The 13376-nt window shown below is 36.2% G+C and overlaps 1 protein-coding gene across 3 annotated transcripts in view; it reads right to left on the bottom strand.

The window, feature by feature from the left end:
- The window catches only part of PPARG (peroxisome proliferator activated receptor gamma), a 55846-nt gene that overhangs the window by 27646 nt on the left and 14824 nt on the right, over positions 1–13376 (bottom strand). The window contains exon 1 of one of the 3 annotated variants that reach the window (XM_048957744.1): positions 341–766. The exons of the other annotated variants lie outside the window; for them this stretch is intronic. The gene's annotated coding sequence lies outside the window, so the exon portion shown is untranslated. Of the gene's footprint in view, positions 1–340; positions 767–13376 lie in introns of those variants that run through there. 3 annotated transcript variants of the gene reach the window in all.

Raw genomic sequence — 13376 nt, 5'->3', positions numbered from 1 at the left:
TAATGACCCCCAAACCAATAATATTCATAAGCATTTCAGAATTATAAGAAGTTTTGGATATAAAATCAGACCATTTCAGCACAGATTTGAAGCTCTAATCTTCTTCACATATGACTGGTCTTAGCTGAATCATAAATATCCTGCTAAATTTAATACAATTCACCACCTCAGTGGAAGAAAATGAGTTTTTCCAATATTGTCTGATTTATATTATAAATATTAGAGGAATGAAAAGATACGTGCCAATTTTATTCTTACGTTACTGCAAACTGAAACGTTAAGCTGTTCCTGTGTTTAATAGTTTGTTTCCAAAATATTTCTCATTTGTATGGAACTTTACCTAACTTCTGTTGTATATCTTCTTTTTCTTCCCCTTGAAAAGGTGAATGCCAACATTTTCCTTCGCAACATAATGTTCAATTGGTATCCTCAAACAACAAAAACCAAACATCCAAGCATAAGTCCCATCTTAGTTAGTTAGTCCCAACAAACTTATGAAGAACTCCATAAAATTCACAGATGCCCATGTGAAATCCAGGTAATCAAAACATTAAGTTGGATTAAAAGATTTCCATGTGTAAAAAAATCATCCTCAGCCAAGAGAAGATTGTGCGGAAAACAAGCAGAGATGTCACTCACATAAAGCCAAAGAATATGATTTAATATTTCATCAAGAAAAAAAAAACAACCACAGAGTGAAAGAAAATGCTGTTGAGCTAACTTTAAGAACTGAGAGATGATTCTAGTTGCTATAACTCCCATCATATGCACTTAATCTCACACAACCAACAGGTAACTACTGTCTATAAGGAAGTAAAAGAAGGCACGTGACCTTAGCTAGTAATTGTATAAACCATCAGCCACTATGTTAGCTTAGCCTTATCAGAGTGCTGTGAGAACTGTGTCACTCAGTAGACATTTCAAGCTGAACTGATTTCCAATTCATAAGGAAACTCTTCAGTGCATTTTTTTAATAGAAAAGCACAGAATACAGTGTCAGAGACCATCACGGTATGAAAAGCATCCTGGATCACAGCCTCCTCTTTGCCATAAGGACTACCTGTGCTCAGTTAACCTGAAAGGCCTGTTGCTCTGCATTCTAGGCACGCTTTTTCCAGACTAAAGTACCAAAATGTGACCCTCTAGGTATTCAGTGAAACAAACAAAACATCCTAGTGTAACACGAGATGCAGAAAATCAAGAACAAAAAAGAGAAAAGCTGCCGCATCTCAGCTTTGAGCTAAAATCAAGACAATGGCATAATAATACTATAGGCCCAAAGTAAATATGAACATATACAATAATTAACGCTATGTGTATAAGGTTTGCGGTTTTTTCTTAAGTTAAATACACATTTCATGCTATAGTTTGAATTTCATCTCTGATATAAATGTCTCATAGAGTTTATCAAATAAATTAATATGCAGGTTCTACTGAATGTAATGAGAACCTTGCTAATTAATTTAATTTAGAGCAGGTGCAGACCATCTCTGAATTAACTTCATGTATGAGTTGGTCAAGATTATAAAACCATTCCGAACTTTTAAGAAAAAATAGAGATAGTGAAGGATCAGCTTCATACCCCTGTATGTTTAATTTATCTACATAACAATGACATGCTTTGTGTATACCTCAATATAAACGAACCCTAAACGATGGTGTCACATCCACTTAATTAGAGAACTTCATTAATCTCTTGTGAAGGAATTGCTGTGATGGACTGTAAGAAGAATAAGGACTATCCTGCAATAAAGGAATCACATTTCCCTTTCAATAACTCAGTTTTTTCATTGCCTCTGACACAGAAATCCTATTGGCAATGCATAAATAGCTTAAGCCAACATCTTGATCAGTGCTGTTTTCAGGTCCTAAATAGGAGGCATATGGTCTGATTTTGTGATATACTGTGCTCGAAAAGTAACTTACCAATGTTTCTGGAAGGTGTAAATAGTCATGAATTCTATTAAGAGACAGATTAAAAAGAGATAGCCTTTTATTAATTTTTCTTCTGGTTATTTAGTGAAAACTTGCATCATCTTACTATACCTGATTTGTCCTGGAGAGTAAAAGTTACTACTCCATGCTCTCTCTCTCAGTTCTCTACATGTTCAGAGAATGCATGATGTTATTTTATTTCTCACCTCGTATGTTTATTCAAACTGTAGTTTCTTTCAGTAGGGATTGTATTGCTCTATACATTTTTTATATCCATGATTATGTCTAAGTGCGATCAGGCTTTAACCTCTTTACTCATGAAAACAATATATTTGTCATTTAAAGTATCTGTCTGTATAGTGGAATATGAACCTAATAAGAAATATGCATAAATATGGAATATAAATATAAAGGAATATGGAACCTAATAAGAAAATTTGCATAAAACAAAGGCACTATTTATCCAAATAGTTTTAGATAAGCCAAAACATGTCAATTTTTTTCTATATTGTAAAGAATAACTTAACGCTCTTGGACAGATTCCATTTAATTCATTAAAACAACGATGCTGGTGTGGTCTCCAGGTTCTCAAATCCAGCAAACCACTCCATAGTGTGGAACCTGAACTCCTTTGTGTTCTGTTGCTGCAGAGTCAGCAGAGGGAGCACAACATAGCTAAAAAAGCTTTTTCCAAGAACTCTGCTGACACAATCAGTGACATTCTTAAAACAAACAAACAAGCAAAAAAGTCCATGAAAAGAGCCATGTTGGCTGATACAAACAATTCAGTATTTGACAAAATCCCAAGGGACTTTTTGCCAAGCTCAGTAAGCTTCAAATGGCGAAAAACAAACAGCAGCAAAAAGATGTGAGGATTTACTTTAAAAGTTCCACTGTGAGTCTTGTAATGTTATGATATAGTAATCAAGAAGTAGAATTTATTTTCATCCATACTTGCCTGTAAAATTCAAGGCAAAAATCTATTTATGTCATGATTTGTGCACAGAACTGCAATGTGTTTACCAGACTTAGTAAAAAAAAAAAAAAAAAAAAAAGTATGTTTCCAAGAAAATTACAAGTGAGAAATGGGTACAGCGGTGGAAACTGGACACTTAGGCTCACTTAGATCAAGTTTTAGCATTGTATGTTCAGTCTTATTTGAAAACTCAGCACTACCCCCAGCATTCCCACCTCAGAACTGTGCAGTGTAGCAGCAACGAGAACACTCCACCATGCACCTCAGACATTGCTCCTGCTTGTACTGTTGTATCACCTGACCTCCAATTTTTAATTTAAACATGAATTTACCAAAACTACTTGCAGGAACAGAAACTAAGCTCACTGGAAAACAAAAGAGCAATACGTGAATTTGTTGCAACTAGAGAAAGATAAACTAAAGCCAGAATTTATATTGAAAAAACAGAAGCATGTTTCATCCCTCCTGTGTAACTTTCCTTTAAGAAGAAGGAAATACCTTGTGTCTTCCAGCAGTAGTTACCATCAGGAATTAGCTCCACAAGAGCAAACGACTTAGTGAAGAAGTTCTCAGGTGATTTAGTTCATTACTTTTAATGCAGCCCTAACTCTAAGCACAGGATGAAGACAATAGATAGCATTTTCTTCTCTGTTCTTAGATTCAACCCTCAAGCCATCTAAACATGGCCCAAAAAGTGAACACGCGTGTTAGGAAAGATACCCAGCAATATGAAAAGGATGCAACACAGCACACATTTAAAGAATAGGTATAAGCATTCAATATAAAAGTAAGCCTGGTGGTTCTAGACAAAGTGGCTCTGATGTATCTTTATTCAGAGGAGGAGGTATGCATCACTAGCAAGGGAGAGTCCAGCCAACGTGAGCAATTCAAAGATTAATCACTAAGTGGAAGAATAGGAGTTTATGAAAGTCTTGTTCTACAGCTTGCTGTACTAACCAGCAAAACAAGCACAGGGCCAAAACCTGACAGTGAAGAGTTGGAACCGAGCAGAGTGTTAAAGGTGTGACAGAAAACAAGCAAAACAAAATACAACAAATCAACAACAACAAACAACACTCCCAGGAATGTCTTGCAACCCTGCCACGAGATGCCATTTCTGTCACCCAACATAAACCACAGAGTGCCAGAGTGGTTGTCTTAACAACCAAGCTCAGAAATCCAAGTGCTGCTCTGTGCAAGGGCTGCAGAGAACAGACACTGAGATCCTACAAAAAGCCAAATAAGATTGGTGTGGTGATGTCAATGGATCCACCCTCTCACCAAGGCTGCACAGTAAAACACCAGAAATGGTGGAAGTGCAAACACGAGAGGACAAAAGCAAGCAGATCATATATCAGTAGGAAATGTATCTTATTCCTGTTACTGATTCACAACTACACACTGTAACGACTTCAAAGCACGGTCCATAACACTTACTACAATGTCCAGCAGGGAATAGTTAACAGAAAGAGGATTAAAAAAATAAAGTTCTTTGTGAGAATAATAGATCTGTTTAATTTCACATATATTTTCTATTCTGTGCCTATAGTTCACAGAAAATGGCACATGGCCTTGACTTCTCATTTGAATTAGCAATATTTCATGCTTTTGCAGCAACAGAAACAACTGTAAATAGAAATGCAAATGAACAATCTTAAAAATATCACAGGCTGCCTCAATACATATTCTCAGGATATGTAAAAAAAAAAAAAAATAATGGCAAGGCTGTGCTTATCTAGTAATTTAAATAGAAACTGAAAACACTGCACGAGAGATGATAACTGGTGTTAGAAATACTGATTTGTATCTTTGAAAAGCTGTATAGATAACTCAGATTCAGGAGGAAGAGCACTATGAAATGATTGAGAACACAACCACAGAATTCTGTTAGAGATGCAGCATTGGGCTCCCAGTGAAAAAAGACTGCTGACCAGGAAGAGGAAAATGTTCTGCTACAGTCATAAGCAGGGCAGAACACTGAGCTACTCAAATGATTGCTACTCTGTTAGCTCAGATTCATCATCTGTGGGAATGCACCCTCAAATTGCTCATAGAAATGCCTGAACAGAAAAATGAGTTCTCTTGTTACGGACAGATGCCACCGTGATGTCTTCCAATGCTGTTTTCTTTGAGAAGATCTTAAAGATATTTCATGGGCTTCAAAATATAAATGGTTATTTCATTTGTTGAACAACAACACAGAAAACAGAAGCACAAAGATGTGAAAAATACAAAAATTCTTCTGTTAAAAGAAGAGTCAAAATAAACACAAGATTCTAAAGGGTAAAGATGACATATTGGAGCTTATAACACACCTAAATGCATTACTAGGGCTCAGATTTGAGTAATTTTGGTTTTGAGGGATTTGATGAAATCAGAAACAACAACATGCTCCTAACTTGCACTGGCAATACTGTAAAACTATCTCATGACATAAAATGTAGGCGTTACTCTCTATGAATCATTGTGATTTTAAAAAGGATACTGATAGACTGGTGATGAATCACATTCAATTTTGTAATCAGAAAAAGCTGGCTTCTTAAGGGAGACCTTTGCCCCCTTTGGCAAAATGTAGTAACTGAGTGTGCCAAGGCAGTAAGGAGTAGGCCTTCTCTTGTCATATACATGGCCTCACAAGACTGAATTAAGTCATTGATTTTAAAATACAGAGACACGCAAGCTTTATCAACTAGAAAGTTGCACAGAACAATTGACAAGTACATGAACATTCTCAGAACTGTACTTGGCTTAAAGACTCATTTTAAGACATTTTATTGCTGGCATTTGTTTATTACACTGGGTAAACTCTGTATTACTCAGATCTAGTAAAAGTTTTACTAACTACTGGAAAATCATATAATTCAAACAATTCAGTGATTTCTTTAGTTAGGGTGTATTGCTAAACTATAAGCATATGCATGATTCTATCAACATATGCTGTGATATAGATCAACAAGAAATTATTGTAAAATACACATTTTAGATGTATAAAAGACATGTATTATATGAACTATACATACAGTTTCTATGAAAAAATTGCTGTTTCTCACTAACTGCAGTGATAGCACTGAGCCCAGAGCCAACGAAATCAGCTCACAGCTACCATGAAACAACAGCGTCAGTTCGCTAGCTGCCTACTGAACATTTAGTTAAATAAGTACAGGGCTATCTAGTAAATCTATGTTGTGTTCACACGTGATCCATTCTGTGAAAATTTGCAAATTCCTCAATGGCTTCTTAAGCCTTTGCCAAACTAGCAAAGATTTCAGCAGGTAGCATAACAAAATATTCCAGAGGAGCATAGCATTGCAGCTATTAATGAGACAATCTTACATGTCACTGTTCACTTGGTATCATTAGGTTATTATCACTATGTCTGTTAATGCATTTCAATATACTAATCATGGACTTCATTCTTTAAAAATAGTTCATGGTCAATGTTTATCAGCTAGGATACGTAGCTAGCAAGAAAATTTACAATAGATGCACTTTACTACAGAGTTCAGATCTGAAGAGTGTTTGCATTTCTTTTTGAAATATTAATACCATTCGGCATTTACTACGGATGTTCACAATATCCAGTTAATTTTGGTCTATATGACATCGTAGGTGAAATAAATTTGATACAAGCACTGACGCATTTTTATAATGTAAATATCCAAATAACCAAATAAAACGTTCTCATCTCACATAGTAGTTGCAGGGAATTCATTGAGGTATTTTTACAGACACATGAGACTGTTGGTAAGTAGCCTGGGATTTTTTCTTTCCTCAAACTTCATCAAGTCAGTGTTTCTTAATGTTCACATCTCTGTTTCCAAGAGATGAGATAATAAGACACACAGCTTTAATAGAGTAAAATATACTCATTAATATCCTCAACTCTGTTCCCTGCCATGGCAGAATACTGAATACTCCCACAGGAAGAGAAGGAGGAGAAACAAATGCAACATGAGTTGAAACTCATTCCTTGAATTAAATCCCACTTTTAAAGTTTTTCCTGGCAGTCAGATGCGTTGCAAATTATCCATAAAAATGTTTCTCTCATATCAGGAAGATCCGTTTCCTCACAAAGCTGTCATTTTCTAAAGTACTAAAAATGCAAAGTGTATCTTAATGCAGCACCTATATATTCTGATGAGACACTTTTTTTATTTGCTATAATTTAAAATATTCTGACCTACTACTTCAAAAGCACCATGTTGCAGAAGTCATTCACTAACAAACATGCTTAATGCTATTTGTGAATGACGTACAATGCCTCAGCATGGCTGGGAACACATTTTCCTATTTTCAAAATTAATTTGATTTCTGACTTATGTCAAGAGTAAGATACCCAGTAAATGCTCCTGTACAGTCACTAAACTCTGTGGTGTTAAGCTAGTTAAACACCAGAGATGATTTATTTTTTCTTTTCTAGATGCCCCTTCAAGCAGTCTAACAAAAGAATGAGTTCAGATTTTGTCTGGAGTACAGTAATTTACATGCTATTACAGAAGTCACCTTCATTAGCTACTAAAACTCTTCTGTCAGGCAATCCTAAACTTGGAAGGGTACTACTAGTAATAGACAAACCCCTTCGGAGCGCTATGTCAGCCAGCACAGCACTGAAAGATGCTACTCTTAATTCCACCACAATTATTGTCATTATTTTGACAAGGCAAAATAAAACCAGGTTCTCCATTTCAATTTCATATACCAGCAGGCTTTGAAACAGCCCACAGTAAAAGCACTCACCTAAAATAATTCAGTAATAGATATACATGAACTTTTGTACATCTATCATCTGTTGCACAAATATATCTCTTTGATCTTTTAAATTAGCAGAAAAATTAATCTTCTCAACTGTACCAACTAAGAAGCATAAAACCTGCTCTGCTACTTTTCAGTAATAGAGCAATCTGTTGTCATCTGACTACTGTACTTTTGACCCTCTGAAACAGTCCCAAGATATGTTGACATGTTTTTACATGTAATTCAATAATTATTGTTCTCAATACTGCATGATGTTAATCATGCATTCAGATCAATGCTCTTTGCATCTTGTGTACTCCATCTTTCTACATACTGATTCTTTGACATAGCTTTAAAATTATCCCATATCAGGGTGACTTCAGACTGTCTACACAGGTGTGTAAAATAAGGTCATAAATAGGGTAAGCTTGCTTTTGTAACTGAAATTGCAACACAGTAAGAAATATTTAATGAATGTCAGTACATTAATTATGAACTGTGCTCCAAATTTAAGTTACTTTTAACAGTTTCACTTTTGAATCTTCTATTGCACTACATGGGAGGAACATCATAAGAATGTTTCACATTTCTGTATTTTAGGGTCAGTATGAAAAATGACAAAGTATAACAATGTACTCCAGATTTTATCCCAGAAGCAAAGTAGGTGGAAACTTTCAGAACAAAATTCAGCACTGAAAAATGACTATCATGTGAGATAGACATAAAATGTTAAAGCTAGCCTATGATTAAGTAATAGCAATCCGAGAAAGAATATTAACATAGAAACTATAAAAACTCAGCTGCCATAAAATTAACACCAACTTACTTCCTCTTATATCATTGTATTCCTTAATTCCCACAGAAGTCACAGGAGTTTGGTTAGAAATTTTCTGATCGGTAATCTTACAGACTGGAACTCAGAATTGAATTACAGAACAGAGGAAAAAAAACACACCAGAACCCAGAATCAAAGTAATTGGAGGACGGATAATACCCAGAAACCCTAGAACATAACTGAATTTCCTTGAGTTCTGAAACAAACTAGGGTAAAATGCAAGTTGATGGGGTAACAATTTTTCTAACAATCTCTAAGTTCTGGAGGTCAACCAAACCATTGGAAAATTCAACTGATCTCGGTAATGTTATTTCTACTCTTACCCTCTAATGTTCACAAACAAAACTCCCTTTGCAATGAAAAACAAAATATTGCAATACATGCATTCAGGGTACGTGCTCAGCAATTAAGCACAGCTATTTAAGCCTTATGTCACACATTCCTCATCAGTTTTCTAAGAAAAGGCCTCCTTGTCACAAGCTTCTCTGAGAATCTGACGTGAGCCATTGGAATGGGATAGAATTTGACAGACATTTAATTCCATTTCAAATGTAATTTTCAAAGGAGAAAAAAAAAAAAACAACAAGGTTTTGTTCAATATCTTAATATTTAAACAAACATATTTGCCTGACAAAAAACTAATTCTTCAGTTCCACAGTGCAAACTGCTGCTGGTTTTCCCTGGGTAATTAGCTACCATTTCAAAATGGTGTTTGATATTATTCTTCAGTTAATACTACCAGTGATCTTTAAAGCACAGTGTCTATACATAGCAAGTCTCATTCTTACCATACTAACATACACAGGCAGCAGACTTTTGACTGGATGGAAATCAGTGACAAGTGGTGGCCCTCAGGGGTCAGTGCTCTGTGATAGCTTTGTCAATGATAACTCTTCCCACTCAGTGGGACTGAGTGCACCCTCAGAAAGTTTGCACCAAGCAGTGAGATACAGCTGACACCTGTGGGACAGGATGCCACCCAGAGACCCAGACAGGCTCCAGAAGCAGGCCCAGATGAACCTCCTGAGCTTCAACAAGTCTAAGGGTAAGGTCTTGAACCTGGGTCACAGCAATCCCCACTGTCAGTACGTGCTGGGAAATATAAGAATGAAGCACAGCCCTGCTGAAAAAGACCTGGGTGTACTGGTGGATGGCAGCTGTACATGAAGCAGCAGCGTGCCCTTGCAGCCCAGAAAGCCAACTGTATCCTGGCCTGTATCAAAAGCACTGTGTTCATCAGGTCAGGGAGGTGATCCCACCCCTCTACTCTGCCCTGCCAGACCTCACCTGGAGCACTGCATCCAGATGTGGAGTCCTCAGCACAGGAGAGACACGGACCTGTTGGTGTGCATCCACAGGATGGCCATAAAAATTATGCAAGAGATGGCAGAGATGCAAGTCCCCTTATGAGGACAGGCTGAGAGAGCCGAGGCTGTTCAGCCCGGAGAAGCCTTAGGAGAGACCTGAGTGCAGCCTTTCAGTAGTTTAAAGAGGGGTTATAAAGACTCTTTAGCAGGGTCTGTTGTGACAGGACAAAGGGAAATGATTTCAAGCTAAAAGAGGGGAGATTTAGGTGGGATATAGGGAAAAAAAAGTGTTTTTTTTTTAAACAATAGTGGTAGCGAAGTATTGGCACAGGTTATCCATCGAGCTGGTGGATGCCCCACTGCTGGAGACATTCAGGGTCAGGCTGGATGGGCTATGAGCACCCTGATCATTGCAAGGTAGTTGGATTAGATGACCCTTAAGGAATCCCTTCCAACTCAAACTATCCTACAATTCTACAGTGAATGTATGACTGTACAGTTCATTCTATTAAAGGAAGATATAAGTAATGTTCCTACTTTTGTCATGGAACTTTCAAGAGTTACAATGACATCATTGTAAGGACAGAAACAGAAAGCAGAGTATCCACAGCTGAGAACAGTCCACTGTTAAGAAAAAATGTATTAATGTATACTCTCAGAATTGTATTACTTTGATGATAAGCAGTGGTTTTTCAAATTCCTTTATTTTCAGCTGAAAGAATTTACCAATGCTTGAGTGAATCATTAAGGACTAATTAAACTGAGAATTCTGTAAATACTAAGGAGAGACACAGCGTCTAGTACATACATTTTGTACATACAAATATTGAGGAGAGTACACAGTATCTGTAAAGTAAGCTAAAAGGTCAGTGTGTGTCCCAGTCATCTACGTTCATATGGATTCCAGCTCTGTGTATGAGATTGACAATTGCCTGTAGAGATCTCAGTTTGTATAAGCTTAATTTTTATAGAGAACAGGCAAGTGCCATTCCATTTCCATTTCTGACAGCATTTGTTAGTTTTAATTGAGGAGATAAGTGTATAATCAAGTTCTTATTAGAAGCAGTAGTTCTAATAATTCCAGAGTTGTGCAACACTACCTATAGCAGTATAAGCAGAGCAGCTATACTAAATTTTAACAGAAGGGAACAGAGAGAGAAAATTTCAGTTCCCTTCTCTGTCATGAGTTCTTGTCATCATCTTGTTTTTTCTATGTTTAAAGTAGTTAAATTCCTTTTGCAAGTATTCTAAGAGGATGACTAACAGCAAATCTTTCAGCTATGCATACATGCACACAAATGTGTATACTCCAAGACAAAAATATATACTTAAATACTGTGATCTGTAAAGAACTTATACACCTTTCTAGAATGTTTATGAGATGGTGCAAGTTAACATACAGAAAAATAGTCATAAACTTTCTAGAAGATGTTATTTCCAATAATTAGGTAAAAATATATTTAAATATCCATGGCATTTTCACATACCAAGCACAAATTACATAATGGAATACTTGACTTCTTTGTGATTAAATCAAATACTAAAGATTTCTTTCAACTCAAATGATTCTATGATTTTACAATGAATCAACTATCTTTAATTTGGGCAGAATAACAATAGATAACCTTGTCATACCTCATTATTCCTTCAAGTGGATTCATTTTCTAGGCAAGCAAGTTTAGTGTGAGGAACTAAAAACCATTACTGTGACTTTATGTAACCCTTCAGGCAGGCTCGTGAATAACAAAGTCACATGGCTTTGGCATATCAGAGAATGGCTTGGGTTGGAAGGGCCCTTAAAGATCATTCATTTCCAAACCCCTTGCCATGGGCAGGGACATCTCCTACCTTTGAGACCAGGTTGCTCAAAGCCCCTTTCAACCTGGTCTTGTTATATACTAAGGGTTAGTGACTTTGGCTTTTCACTGTTCTTAACCAGAGCTAAATTTCGTTATTTAAAACAAAAAAGTCAGTAATATCCAAATTTCTATAGGCTGAATTTGAAACAAGGTTAACATACAAATGAACAATCTCTTCAAAGATTCAGCTGTACTTTACAGGCATCATATTAAAACACAATTGAGATTATAACAAACACCAAGTTCTTAAGAGACATGTGAATTACATACAGTGTAAAATACTGTAATATAGAGCTGAATGCAAGAAGCATCTCATCCTGCCATTTACAATGCACACAAAACTGACAATGAAGCATTCTGAACCACTTCTAATCCAAAAGATCAGAAGGGATCGTCAGTAACAAACTACTTTCCACACCCTATACTCCCTGTCTTTTGCTAAACAAGCTATATATACCTGTTTTAAACTTTAATACAATATTCTGCACAAAAAAAAAAAAAAAAGATTGCGTTGCAGCTGCTTAAATTACCCTTTGCTATCAGGGATGTGCTTTGCTTTAGAGGACTGTGACAAGGATGAAAACAGGGACAACTATGAATGTAATTTCATTACACCCATTTAGACTGGAAGAGCTTGGGGATTAAAAACCGGTTTTGATTCTCACCTTCACTTTCTTCTATCAATAATACAGCATCACTGTCACTTTCTATTTCATCACAAAATAGGCTGAATGCCAACACTGTTTGCAAAGTAGAAACTGTTGGGATTTTTTGGGTCACAAGGAGACAACATTCTCTCCATAGCTTTACTTAGACATACCTTTCCTATGTAAATGATGGGCTTGTAAACTGTACTTGGCATACAATGTAAAACTAACACATTTAGACAACATTTTGGTCCACGTTTTGAAAATGTCTGAATTCTAGAACATTGTTTTTCAAATGTAAATTAGTATTGGACTCAGTTCACAGTTTGGGACTATGGCATATTTTGTTTAATTCTACAAAACACGCAGAGTTAAACAGAAAATTTATATTAACATACCAGCTCCTTTAGAACTGCAAAATTTCCAATTTACCATTTTTAGGGTGGCAATGGAGGGAGCAGGTTATTGAATAGGAATTCTGCACCTCTTGGTCAACATTTGAGCATAATATAATCAAATCTCCCTTACAACGCAAATATACATAACCTACTGGGTAGCCTCTCAAACAATTCTAGGAACTGTTGATACTGAGATCAGAGCAATATGTAAATTCATCAGCAAAAACCTTCCTCAACATTTACCTCTGAATGAAAGCAAAAAAAGTTGCTGACTCCACTGTTTGTCAGAAAAAAGCCCCCAGATTATCAATGGGGGATGTACAGTACATCTCAGAGTTCACCTGAATCTTTTATCTCGACAGCTGTATCTTTATTTTACTATTTGTTCTCAGATGTTAAAAACACTCCATTGGAAGCAATTCAAAAATACATTGTTGGAAAATTATTAATGCTCTAGTCATACAATGTCATTTTGAAGCTCCCTGGGAATTTAGATTTGCACAGCTTATTAGGATATGACCTTTCCCTTGATTTTTTATTTTAAGATCATGTTAACATGAAATTTCCCCAGTGGGAGTTGCTGTGTTTCCTTCACAGATAAGGAAAGAGCAACGGCAACTCCAAATACAGAGGGCTTTCATACATTTCTACAGTACGGACAATTTTGTGGTCTTGACAAACATCC

The sequence above is a fragment of the Lagopus muta genome, chromosome 11 (assembly GCF_023343835.1).
Source record: "Lagopus muta isolate bLagMut1 chromosome 11, bLagMut1 primary, whole genome shotgun sequence".
Lineage (NCBI taxonomy): Eukaryota > Metazoa > Chordata > Aves > Galliformes > Phasianidae > Lagopus > Lagopus muta.
Note: the sequence above shows the minus strand (reverse complement) of the source record. Positions and strands in the feature narration are given on the sequence as shown.